The sequence below is a fragment of the Sus scrofa genome, chromosome 6, assembly GCF_054392235.1.
Source record: "Sus scrofa isolate SSC_HxYL_T2T_F1_AM1 chromosome 6, Sscrofa_HxYL_maternal_Yorkshire_Landrace_v2.0, whole genome shotgun sequence".
NCBI lineage: Eukaryota > Metazoa > Chordata > Mammalia > Artiodactyla > Suidae > Sus > Sus scrofa.
This window is the reverse complement of record NC_139388.1, coordinates 22293823-22307714: the sequence shown is the minus strand read 5'-3', so window position 1 is coordinate 22307714 and position 13892 is coordinate 22293823. Positions and strand designations below refer to the sequence as shown.

The 13892-nt window shown below is 39.9% G+C and overlaps 1 protein-coding gene across 12 annotated transcripts in view; it reads right to left on the bottom strand.

Annotated features, from left to right (window-relative positions):
• The window catches only part of LOC146402252 (uncharacterized), a 1625488-nt gene that overhangs the window by 1134335 nt on the left and 477261 nt on the right, over positions 1 to 13892 (bottom strand). For 4 of the 12 annotated variants that reach the window (XR_014805638.1, XR_014805639.1, XR_014805640.1 and 1 more), the window contains one exon: positions 7642 to 7715. The exons of the other annotated variants lie outside the window; for them this stretch is intronic. The gene's annotated coding sequence lies outside the window, so the exon portion shown is untranslated. The remainder of the gene's footprint in view (positions 1 to 7641; positions 7716 to 13892) is intronic. 12 annotated transcript variants of the gene reach the window in all.

Here is a 13892-nt window from a genome sequence, read left to right as displayed (position 1 = left end):
CAATCCTGAGGAACAAAAACCAAGCAGGAGGCATAACTCTCCCAGACTTCAGGAATATTACAAAGCCACAGTCATCAAGACAGTGTGGTACTGGTATCAAAACAGACAGATAGACCAATGGAACAGAAAAGAGAACCCAGAAATAAACCCAGACACCTATGGTCAATTAATACTTGACAAAGGAGGCAAGAACATAAAATGGGGAGAAGACAGTCTTTTCAGCAAGTATTGCTGGGAAACCTGGACAGCTGCATGCAAATCAATGAAACCAGAAGACACCCTCACACTATGCACAAAAATAAACTCAAAATGGCTGAAACACTTAAATATAAGGCAAGAAACCATCAAACTCCTGGAAGAAGAACATAGGCAAAACATTCTCTGACATCAACCTTATGAATATTTTCTCAGGTCAGTCTCCCAAAGCAACAGAAATAAAAGCAAAAATAAACCAATGAGACCTAATCAAACTAACAAGCTTTTTTTGCACAGCAAAGTAAACCAAAAAGAAAACAAAAAGACAACTCACAGAATGGGAGAAAAGAGTTTCAAATGATGCAACTGACAAGGGTTTAATCTCTAGAATATACACAATTCAACAGCAAAAAAAGCCAACAACCCAATTGAAAAATGGGCAAAAGACCTGAATAGACATTTTTCCAAGGAAGATGTACAAATGGTCAACAAGCACATGAAGAAATGCTCCACATCCCTGATCATTAGAGAAATGCAAATCAAAACTACCATGAGATACCACCTCACACCAGTCAGAATGGCCCTCATTAATAAGTCCACAAATAAATGCTGGAGGGGATGTGGAGAAAAGGGAACTCTCTCCTGCACTGTTGGTGGGAATGCAAGCTGGTACAACCACTATGGAGATCAGTATGGAGATAACTTAGAAATCTATACATAGAACTTCCATATGACCCCGCAATCCCACTCTCGGGCATATATCTGGGCAAAACTTTCCTTAAAAAAGACACATGCACCCGCATGTTCATTGCAGCTCTATTCTCAATAGCCAAGGCATGGAAACAACCCCAATGTCCATCGACAGAGGACAGACAATTGGATTAGGAAGATGTGGTATATACACACAACGGAATACTACTCAGCCATAAAAAAAGAATGAAATAATGCCATTTGCAGCAACATGGATGGAACTAGAGACTCATACTGAGTGAAGTTAAGTCAGAAAGAGAAAGACAAATACCATATGATATATACATATCTGGAATCTAATATAAGGCACAAATGAACCTTTCCACAAAAAAGAAAATCATGGATTTGGAGAATAAACCTGTGGTTGCCGAGGGGGAGGGAGAGGGATGGGAGTAGTTGGGGAGCTTGGGATTAATAGATACTATTGCTTTTGGAATGGATTAGCAATGAGATCCTGCTGTGTAGCACTAGGAACTATGTCTAGTCACCTATGATGGAGCATGATAATGAAAGAAAAAAGAATGTATATATGTATGTGTTACTGGGTCACCGTGCTGTACAGTAGGAAAAAAAATTGTATTAAGGAAATAACTATTAAAAAATAATAATAATTAAAAAAACAAATTATAGTTTAATTAAAGCTGAACTTAGTGTAAAGGAAAAAAGAGAGATTATTATACACATGCCTAGTAGTTACAATTTGCCAGTTTGTACATGGTGTAACTAAATTTTATCACACACACATTTCTATTATTGGTCAGTGCTCTTAATCATTGTGAAAAGTTCAGGGACAAGCTTTCGATCAGACTTTTGAATCACAGTCTCACAAGGAATTGTCCTTCTCACTTTCCGTCCCTTGACTCTACCTTCTACTGCGTCAACTTCATATTCAGACACGCTAACCCTCTGTGGTGGGTTCTGGAAACTCTAGGTTTACAAAATGTTGTTTCAGTAACCCCTGAGTGAAAAACAGGTGCCTAATTTAAATAGTACCAACAGGAGTTCCAATATTAAATCCCACTGACCTGATTTGGGTTCCAATTTCCAAACCTCCGCCAATCAATTGTGTCTAGAAAGATGTAAGACATATCTAAGCTGGACTGAGTTATCTGTTCACTCCTAGACTGGGCATTGCAACAAATCTCACTCCATACCTGCCGTGTTAGATTTTGCTTGAGTATCCTGCTGTTATAAAAACTTCAAAACCATGACTTGGGTCAGAGAGGAAGAAATTTTCCTCTATTCTTCTAGATCCTTCTGGCAAATCTAAATATTAAACTGACAGGTAGATTAATAGGAGAAAATCAAACAAAAGCTTAATAACATAGATCCATGGAAGCTACTGTGGAAAACTGAATAACTCACCATACTAGCCAAAGACTTCACCTAAAATACCATCTTCAGCTAAAAACAAACAAACAAAAAAAGATGTTGGGAGTAGCAGTAAGAGACCTCAAAGGGAAAGGCAATACAAAATTTTTTATAAATCAGTTGCACCATATATAAGGCCTGCTTCTAGGCTCTATTTTTTTTTTTTTTATCCTGTACTAATGTCACACTGTCTTGTTTATTACAGCTAGAAAAAATTTTTTTATCAAAACGGCAGCCTCAGATTAATTTAAGCATTGGTCCAATTAGTTTTTCCCACAAAGGGAAATTGTTTATAATTAAAGAACTAAACAGCAGCAGGCACACCACCCACACCTTGCCAAACAGGACACTTATGCCTCAGAGCAAAGCTTTTAGGAGGGCAGAAATTTGATTGTGACAACTCTCCATTTACAAGTCATAACAATGTGACCACTAAGCTCTAGGGCTACCAAGTAATTTGGTGATGAAAGAAAGCACTCTTAAGGAGAAAAACAGTCTTTCTGTTCTTGCAACTGATTGCTGATAGTGCATACATCAGAAAATAAAAAAAAAAAGCCTGGCCAACTTGAACAGGAAAATTAAAAATAAACGTTTTTCCCAATGGGACCAATGATGTCAGAACCACAGGGTTTGTTCTGCTACCTGCATTATCCATACTTCATAGCCAAAAATTTTGAGGGCCTTTTTAGCACTTTTAACTGTTCATCAATTAGCTTATACTTCTAAGGACCTAACATATTTCTGAGATGAGTTTTTGTTTTTGATTGCCAACAAGCTGCAAACAATAATACTTTAAAACACCTGAGTTAACTGGAATGGTTTTTTCAGTGCTTCTCAAACCTTCATGTGCATATGACTCATCTGAGGATTATGTTACAGTTCAGATTCTGATTCTGCAGGTCTGGAATGGGACCTAAGGTTACCCATTTCCTACAAGCTCCTCTGATGTCAATGACTTACTACATATTCGTCTCTAGTTTACTTTTAACTGCATGAATGAATTCAAAATTAAATTCATGTAGGTTATATAATGTAGTTTTACAAAGAGGGAATGGGATATACAGATAATTTAACCCTTTCCTTTTTTCCACAATTATTTAGAAGAAATGTGGAGTGTCATTTTACTTAGAGAGTAAAAAGCAAGCAAATATAAACAAAACAGTTACAGAGGGACTTCCCGTCGTGGCGCAGTGGTTAACAAATCCGACTAGGAACCATGAGGTTGCGGGTTCGATCCCTGGCCTTGCTCAGTGGGTTCACGATCTGGCGTTGCCCTGAGCTGTGGTATAGGTCACAGATGTGGCTCAGATTCCGCGTTGCTGTGGCCCTGGCATAGAGTGGTGGTTACAGCTCCGATTCGACCCCTAGCCTGGAAACCTCCCATATGCTGCCAGAGCGGCCCAAGAAATGGCAAAAAGACAAAAAAAAAAAAAAAAAAAAAAGAGTTACAGAAAAACTTAGCACAGTGCTGGGCACTTAGCATTGCTCACCATGTTGTACCTATTGTTCTTAATTTTATTCAGTCCATAGGCAAAATCTACCTATACTGTCTATATTTCTTAACTGTCCAAAGTCTTTCTATTATTGCTGCAATTTTTATTTCCTTTGGACCCTATTTTAATCTTTGCATTACCATTTCCTTCCACTGTTCAATTGATGACACTCTCTTTTGAGCAGGTGCTTCAAAGGCTGGCTCCCTTGTTCATTTAGAAAGACATACTAAGTCTTTTTTCTAGTTTTATTAAGAAATAAGTGATATTCATCATTGCATGTGCTTATTAAGGTGTACAGCATGATGATTTAATTTACATATATTTTGAAATGATTACTATGGTAGGTTCAGCTAACATCCATCTTCCATATAGATACAATAAAAAACGAAGAAAAAAAGATATTTTCTCTTTGCGATAAGAATTCTTAGGATTTACTCTCTTTACAACTTTCCTAAATAGTATACATCAGTGTTACCTACAGACATTACGTTATTATACATCCCCCCCATAACTGATTTATCTCAAAACTGGAAGATCGTACCTCTTAACCACATTCTTCCAATTCCTCCCTCTGCCTCTGATAACCATAAGTCTGATCTTTTGTCAGTTTTTTCTTGTTTAGCTTCCATATATATATATATATATATATATATACACACACGTATGTGAGCATTTTCGTCTTTCTCTGCCTCACTTATTTCACCTACCATTATGTTTTCAAGGTCCATCTATGTTGTCAGTACAATTTCCTCATTTTTGTGGCTGAATAACATTCCACTATATATATATATATATATCACAACTTCTTTTTTTTTTTTCTTTTTATGGGCCCACTTGGGCCATATGGAAGTTGCTGGGCTAGGGGTCAAATTGGAGCTGCAGCTACAGGCCTATGCCACAACCATGGCAACACTGGATCTGAGCTGCAGCCTACACTGCAGCCTGTGGCAACGTCGGATCTTTCACCCACTGAGAGAGGGCAGGGATCAAACTCACATCCTCACATAGACTATGTCAGGTTCTAAACCCACTCTGCCATAACAGGAACTCCACAACTTCTTTATTCATTCATCTATCAATGGACACTTTCAGTATGTCACAAATATTGCCTGGGACTGACTTATACCAAAAAAAAAAAAAAAAAAATTATCTGTTGCTTATCTGAAGTTAAAAGTTTAACTGGGTGTCTTACATTTTTATCTGCTACATCTGGGAAAGGCTGAAAGAATGCATCCCTGGATAATTGTGATGTCTGCTTCACTGTGTATGGTGTTGATCATTCCCGCAGGTCCCTCAGAGCAGTTTAGCATATAAGGGACATCCCAAGGGTATGACAGTAATAAAGTTCAGAGTGATGAAGACTGAAGACCAGTAGGTCCTCTGACATTTTTTTCTGTCTTTGAAAAGGTCCAGCTGGTACAGCAAAGAGCTTCAGCAGCTCTCTATGGCTTTTTACCCTGCCCACAGATGGAAAGAGGCCTGATTTGATAACAGATGGCCTTCCCACTGCACCAAACTTCCAAGTCGCTGATGCCAGAAAGAACTGGGTTTGATTTCTGTAGCCACAGTTTAAAACTTTGGACGAGCCACTTAATCCCAGTATTTTATTTTAAGTAGGTTACAAACAGATACTGTGAAAGAGATTGGGTGGGTTGAAACCCTGACTGCTACCTGGTAGCTCTATGCCCTTAGGCAAAATGTTTGCTTTTTCTGTGTAAAATTATGATAATGATAACAAATGATTTTAGGGATGATGCAGATTGAAAAGGTCATGCATGTCAGGTTAGGATGTTGTACCTGACAGGTAAAAAGGAAGGACACTTATTGCGCTTGTTCACAATTAATTGAAGCTGGCATATATCAACTGATGGCAGTTTAAATCTCGTGTAGACAACACTGGTTTTCCTCATGCTGTCCCCTGCACCATAATATTACACCTTACCTAACACACAACTCCTGACTTTCTTTCTCTTTCTTTCTTGCTTCCTTTCTTCCTTTCGGCCGTATCTGCGGCATATGGAGGTTCCCCGGCTAAAGGTCAAATTGGAGCTACAGATGCTGGCCTACATCACAGCCATAGGCAACAAGGGATCTGAGCAGCATCTGTGACCTACACCACAACTCCCAGCAACGCCAGTTCCTTAACCCACTGAGTGAGGCCAGGGATCGAACCCACATCCTCGTGGATACTAATCGGGTTCTTAACCTGCCGAGCCACAACAGGAACTCCTGATTTCTATGTGTACGGCATGACCTGCTTCAGGTAGATGTTCCTACAGGAAACCTTCCTTCCTTTTTGCTATAGCCCGACAGACATACAGCTTGTTCACGATAATGCTATCATGCCTCCATCCCAGCTGCAAGTTCCTTGAGGACAGAGATTGTTTTATGAGCTTTCCAATTTCACTGTCTAGGAAATCTCACGGACTGTCATTGGATACTAACGATATTTGGTGAATGAATGGCACTGACTGACCCATATACAGAGGTAATTTAAAGTCATAAATAAGAATGATACTCAAGATATTCGCAATAACAGCTACATCAATTTATATATGCCAGACATTGTGCTCTGCCATTATTGTCATCATCCCCATTTTACAGGTGAAGAAAATGAGGCACTGAAAGGGTGACTGTTCCACAGTCCCCTAGCTAGAATAATGAAGATCTAATACTAGAATAAACTGAAAAGTCACCATATCTGGGCCTCAAGAGAACCAATTTCCATTTATTGTAATTTCACCTCTAACAAGTAATGGGAAGATCAAAAGGAAACCTGGTTGAAAAAGGCGCTGGAATCCAAACAAACAGAACAAGTCTCCCTTGCTAGAAGTGGAGAGCGCCACCAATGCCTTTACTGAAGCTGCCTGGACTCCAGGTATGGGGAACGGTAACTGATCGCCTTTCTTTCTTCTTCTTTTTTTTTAATGGCCACACCTTCAGCATATGGAATTTCCCCGACCTGGGATTGAATCCCAGCTGAAGCTGAGGTAACCAGATTCTTTAACCCACTGTGCTGGGGCGGAGATCAAACTCATGCCTCCACAGCGACCCAAGGCACTGCAGTTGAATTCTTCACCCACTGCACCAGGGTACGAACTCCCAGCTGCCTTTCGATCTGCCTTCATATAATCAGGAGCAAGGAAGGACTGCTGAATCCTCCTACCTTCTCATTCTCCTTCAAACACATACATGTCTTTTTCATTTCATCTATCAGTACCTTAGGGCTTCTCTATGTACCTATCAATTTTCAAAAGAAACATTTTCTCGTCAGTAATGCTTTCCTTTTTAAAAAGGCATTCTTTCTTCTTTCACCTTGATTCTTACTTTCATGTCTTTCAAACTCTTTGTGAAGTTCAAAACTCTAAGAAGAAACCAATATTCCATCTCGCAGCATCACTGCCACTGTATTACAGGTAAATCGATCTGTGCTTACAGGCGGCCTTTCTACTTTTCCTTGTTATGGACCATATTTTTAAAAAATTAATTTTCTGTCCTTCCTCTAGTTTTTACATATTACTGGTGAAGTGAACTTCAACCCACTTAAATGATGCTACTATACCATCTCCAAGCAAGGACTCACATGCACCCAGAACCCAAACACGTGCACGCACAAGGACTCATGTGCACCCAGAACCCACACACGTGCACAACATACACACACACAAACATACACACTTCCTCTGTCTTAATCCCATCACTGCTTGATTGTAAGGATAATGGCATCTCAAAATATCTAGTGTTATAAATGTATCTGTGTTGCATGGTAAAATACCCCCAAAATTCCATAGTAGGGATTCTAGGACCTGATTTTCTTACACAAAAAGCATACCTTGGATATATGACACTGTAGATCTTTTTCTTGAAACCGACTGCTAAATCCCCCAATTCCACAAGGAAATAGACCTGTTTGATGGTCAAAAAGAAGAAAAAGTGATTTGACACTTTTGCCTTTCTATACCTTTCAGAGCATTTCCTTGTCTCTTTTTTTCCTGTTATTTTTTTCTGTCATCAAGTTTGGTTTATAAATAAACAACACATACTCATTGCTGCTAACTTTATATGATTAAAGTGAATACAGTATTCATAATTTAAAACTTGCAGGATTTTGAATGCTTCTTATCTCCAAAGTGTTGTTTTTTTTCCTTAAGACATGCCTCTGCTTGCTCTGATCTGGTGCTGAAACAACTGAATATGGGAGTAGGAAAAACAGGCAATGTTTGATTACTATGCTGTAGAGCAGGGCTTCTTAATTTCGGCACTGTTGACATTTTGTACTGGATAATTATTTGCTGTGGGATCTGTCCTGTGTATGCAGGATGTTTAGCAGTATCCCTGGCCTCTATCCATTAAATACCTACCAATAGCACCCCCCCAGCTGTAACAACCAAAAACATCTCCAGATTTTACCAAGTGCCCCCTGAAGGAGCAAGAAATCACACCCAGTTGAAAATCACTGCTGGGGAAGGAAAAAAGGGGGAGTCTATGTCTGATGAGCCTCAGCATGTGCCAATCTATATTCTCTCATTCTACTCTTCCCAATAACACTTTAAGATAACCACAATGTCCCTGCTTTACAGCTGGAGAACCTGATGTTCCAAGCAACCAGATACTATGCCTACGGGCTCACCACTCAAACCCATCAGAGAAGGCTGAGTCTCACTAAAAATCCTCTACTCTTGCCTCCAATTTCTGCTCCCTGAAAATTCTGCCTACCATCTGACGATAGCTACCCACCACCTCAGTGATTCTAAACCCATTTTTCTTGCCGAGATACTTAGCAAGAGATATTCCCACCATCACCAATAAATGTTGCTATAATTCTACAACTTTCTCTCTTAGCCAAAAGGATGTCTCGGACTTACAATGTTAGAGCAAATATAAAATCATAACTATCATAACATCGGTTTCAAATATGTAAGGCAAGTTAATCCCAAACTAAATTGTAATAGCCTTTCTTGGAGAAGAAGAGGAGGATGTGGCCATCTAAACCTTCCTTTCCAGAGTTCTTGCTGATGAAGGATTCATATTTGATACTAAACCAAATGGAGATCAATGCAGGAACTTTACCATTGAAAGCTTTACTGGAAGACTCTACTGAAGGATGTTGTGAAAATCTGGGCCAGTGGCTTCCTACCGTCTACACCCCACAAACTGAAGACGTTCTCAATCTAAGCAATTGAAAAAGTGTGTTCAACAGAACTCTAGATTTATCCATGGATATCAATTACTGTTTAAGGAAAGAAAGAGAGAGAGAGAGAGGGAGAAAGAAAGAAAGAAAGAAAGAAAGAAAGAAAGAAAGAAAGAAAGAAAGAAAGAAAGAAAGGAAGGAAGGAAGGAAGGAAGGAAGGAAGGAAGGAAGGAAGGAAGGAAGGAAGAAAGGAAGAAAGAAAGAAAGAAAGAAAGAAAGAAAGAAAGAAAGAAAGAAAGAAAGAAAGAAAGAAAGAAAGAAAAGAAAGAAAGAACACAGTTCATCTTTTTGTGTTATAGGTACACTTAATAGGAATGTACTGTCCCAAATTTATTTGACCATGGATTTCCCTTTGCCCATACTCTAAGGAATTAGTACTTTGAAGAATATATTTTGGGAAAGCCTGCATTGTACTTTCTCTTCTAAAGAGTTTATATTTTGTTCTGAATGACCTCTAGAGCTCTCTGTCCCTAATTTGCCCAGCTATTTTTATGGAAGTTTTCTGCATTTGCTCTGTTTTATCAAATATTTTCAACAATACAACATAAATGATTTTGACCTAGCCATAATCTGTGGAACCTCTGAAAAATCAGATAGAAAGCATAGTTTATCCTTTTCAGACAGACAGAGTACATAATGTTCAAACTCCAGTGCCAACAAGAAAGCTTACTATCATCTTTCCCATTTTTAGTTGACAGTTTCTCCAGCAGAAAACCCCACCTCCACATACCTACAAGATGTAGGGAGATATGATATCAGTCAAAACTTTCATCTTGGCCACAGCAGATAAGCTATCAAATACATATTGCGTAGTGAAAAGATACAGAGATTTAATTTTGTAAACACATTCAAATGGTTTAATACCCATCACCCCTAACATTTCACCTTCACTGATATGAATGATAGGGACTTATGGAAACATGAACATGGAATTTACACCTCAACGCAGGCATTTCTATCCAAAAAGATGCTAAGAGGATAACCACTTTTAGCTGCCCACGCGGTTAGCTGTAACCATCATGGACAAGAACCACATCAAGTCAGCAAAAGTTAAGCCCTGTGAACACAGACCTTTAGGTTTAGAGAAGCAGGTACTTTGTGGTGAGCCCTGGATTCACTCGCCTAGGCCTATGCACTCCTCCTCCCTGGGTGAAGCAGGGTACACGAGGTGACAAATACGAGCACTCAGAGAAAGGCTTTTCTAACGTAGTAATAGAAGCCCAGCTGTATTGGCCTAGTTCTCTGTCTCTGTTACCGTGTCTTACAACCATGGCTGGCTGAATGTTCACTCCGTTTGGAAGAGATTGTCTTCTTAGAACATGAACTCTGTGGTAATGCAGGGGATTAGTTATTTAATACCAGCGATTTTTTTTTTTTTTTTAACAGTTGCACTTTTCAGCAAATGGAAGTTCCTGGGCTAGAGGTCTAATGAGAGCTACAGCTGCTGGCCTACGCCACAGCGATAGTAACCCTGGATCTGAGCCATATCTGTGAACTATGCCACAGCTTATGGCAATGCCAGATCCTTAACCCACTGGGTGAGGTGAGGGATCAAACCCACATCATCACAGACAGTATATCAGAGCCACAGCAGGACTCCATGACTGAATGACTGGCTTGAGTAAATCAGTACTCAAACCAGTAACTGCATTACTACTATTACGGCCTTAACGTTACCACTATGGAAAGCAATAATGAGTATCAAATTTTTTTGGTCAGGTGCATTGTACTGTGTTCATCACATACACTTACTTTTTCATTCCCTTATGGTTATGATGATTTAATATGCTGACCCTACTATTCATATGAAACTGAGGCACAGAACAGGGAAAGGCTGACCAAAATTATTCAGTTATCAAGTGTCTGTGATAGAATTTTAAGCCGTACAGCATAGTTTTAGAGCCCATTTCCTTTTTCAAATCACTTTTTATTTTTTTATTCACTTTTAATTTTTCTTTTGCTGCACCTCTGGCTTGTGGGAGTTTCCAGCCAGGGATTGAACCCAAGTCACAGCAGTGACAATGCTGAGTCCTTAACTGCTAGGCCACCAGGGAAATTCTAGAGCCTGTTTTCTGAATCACAACTGGATCCCAACAGTAAGCAGCTGGACACTGTTTATGAATTTGGTGGCCAGAGTAGATTGGGATAGAGTGGCTTCTAGGGCTGTACCCACAGCATATGGAAGTTCCTGGGCTAGGGGTCAAATCGGGGCTGCAGTTGCCAGCCTAAACCACAGCCACAGCAACACCAGACCCAAGCCATGTCTGCAACATACACACAGCTCGTGGCAACACCAGATCCATTAACCAGCTCCATCAACACTGAGTGAGGCCAGGGATTGAACCCATGTCCTCATGGATACTACATGGGTTCTTAACCCTCTGAGCCACATGGGTACTCCCTGTTTTTCTAATGAGCAATTAGAAAGAAATAAATTTTAAAAGTCTATTTATAAATAAACACTAATTTAAGTAAAACACTAATTATAAGTAAAACACTAATACCAGAAAGAGGGAGAGAGGTGACTTGATTAGCAAAACCCAAGCTGATTTTGAAACAAAGGTAAAGGATGGTGGCAGGGATTATGGTGAGCATTTTGGAATGATGGCAGTGGTCAGTTCTAGATCTTGCCTTTCTCTGACTCTCTACAGTTTCTTGGAGAAGTCACTTCCACAGTCTGGCTTCCTACTATTAATAATAATAATAAATGACTCATTCTAGAAAGATGTCTCTAATTGCTTCCCACAATGTTTTTGGACTTATACTCCTAGAGAAAGAATAATATGAAAAAAAAAATTTCACCATTCAGGAGTGATTAGCATTGCAACCCCAAAATTCAATTTACAAGAGACAACACAAAAATCTCAATTTCCATTGAAATGTTAAATTATTCATAACTTTGATAAGTCAAGCCTTAATTCAATTCTTCATCCACTGGACACTCACTTCCCTATAACTTCAAACTTGCCATTGTTGCGCCTTCTCATCAGTGATTAAGCAGGTCTCCCCTCATCTACCAATCTTCTTCCTTGATTCAGATTCTTCCCCTTACTGTCACATAACCCCTCTCCTCTCCCACTTGTCCAAACCTCCCAGAAGAACTGTCTCACTCACTGTCTCCATGTCCAGAGCTGTCTTGCAGCCCTCCAACTTCCCTATCATATATTTCACTGTCCCAATGAAGCACCTTTTCGAAAGATCACCAATGGCTTTCTAACTGATCTTCCCAAATGAATTTTTACCAGTCTTATCCTTCTCATCCTTCTCACGTTAGGAGACTATTTTTCCGTTTTTGTTTTTCACGGCCTTTTCTACTCCACCATCTCCAAATTCCTAAAGCCCTAGGAAGGTGCACATTGAACAAAGCCTCTGGTGAAGGTCTATGAAATCTGTATCCCAACACCCACCTCTACCAACACTACTTGAGTACCGGCTATTTGCTACAGACATGCAAATAGACATTTGCAAACCTCCCCTTTTTTCTGTATTTTCATTTAATTTTTGCCAGCTCCATCTCTCTTTTAAATAAAACCATAAACCCAGTAGTTTCCCTTTATTGCCTAGCCATTACTTTTCCATACTTGAGCTAATACGTATTGAAGATTTTTTCCATGATATTTCTCAAAACTATCTACTTCACCATCTTAATTTCCATTGCCTTAATTCAAATAGCCATCATTTTTTTTACCTAGACCACAGATTATTCTGCTTGCCTCCAGGAAAGCTCCTCTTTTTCCTCATCAGGGCTTCTAGAATCAAATCTAAGTCTGGAAAAGCAGAGAGACCGCTAGCAGCTACTGGGTTTCCATGACACCTTATAAGCCTTTTTGTAGAAGGTGATGAAATTTTTTGAAAGGTTTCAGGCATAAGAGTTATATGATCACAGTTGCCTTTTATTCCCACCATCCTGTGCCTCACACTTCACACTCCAGCCACAGAAAATGCACAGTGAGGGAGTTCCCGTCGTGGCGCAGTGGTTAACGAATCCGACTAGGAACCATGAGGTTGCGGGTTTGGTCCCTGCCCTTGCTCAGTGGGTTAAGGATCCGGCGTTGCTGTGAGCTGTGGTATAGGTTGCAGACGCGGCTCGGATCCTGCATTGCTGTGGCTCTGGCGTAGGCTGGTGGCTACAGCTCCGATTCGACCCCTAACCTGGGAACCTCCATATGCTGCGGGAGCAGCCCAAAAAAAATAGCAAAAAAAGACCAAAAAAAAAAAAAAAAGAAAAAAGAAAATGCACAGTGATGTTTTCCATCTTCGTGTCTGTGCAAGTTATTTTATTTTTGCTCCTCTGGTTTCATTCTCCACCCTTCTCTTGCTTGGGAAGAACTGGGTTCCTACACCCTTTGGCTTTATGTTGAGTTTTTTCCCCCATTGGAAACTCTAGAAAAACAGAGAACTGGAGGAGAGAGAAGTCAGGATATTCATTTCCATGGCTTTGTCTCTACCGGGCCATGGTATGGCAATGGCTACATTTCTCTAATGAAGACCAGAGTCCTCTTTGGAGCCATGCTATGGGTCTTGCTCAGTTTGGGTAACTGCTCCTTCCTCTTGCCCCTTCAAACATAAGAGTAACAGCTTCCAGCTTTGCTTGACCTGAGTATGCGTCATCATTCCTTACTGATTTTCCTTAACCTTGTATTTAGATTCGTAAATAATTTCTTCATTTAAATCTCTTTGATCATGTCTTCTGAGTGTACTACCTGCTGAGACACTGACCTATAAGGTGTCTTTATATGGCTAGCTCCTATTCATCCTGGGAAACTCGTCTTAAGAAACCACAAACATTATCTGGAAGGAAAAATCTTTTTTTTTGGGGGGGGGGTCTTTTTAGGGCCACGCCTGTGGCATATGGAGGTTCCCAGGCTAGGGGTCAGATGAGAGCTGTAGCT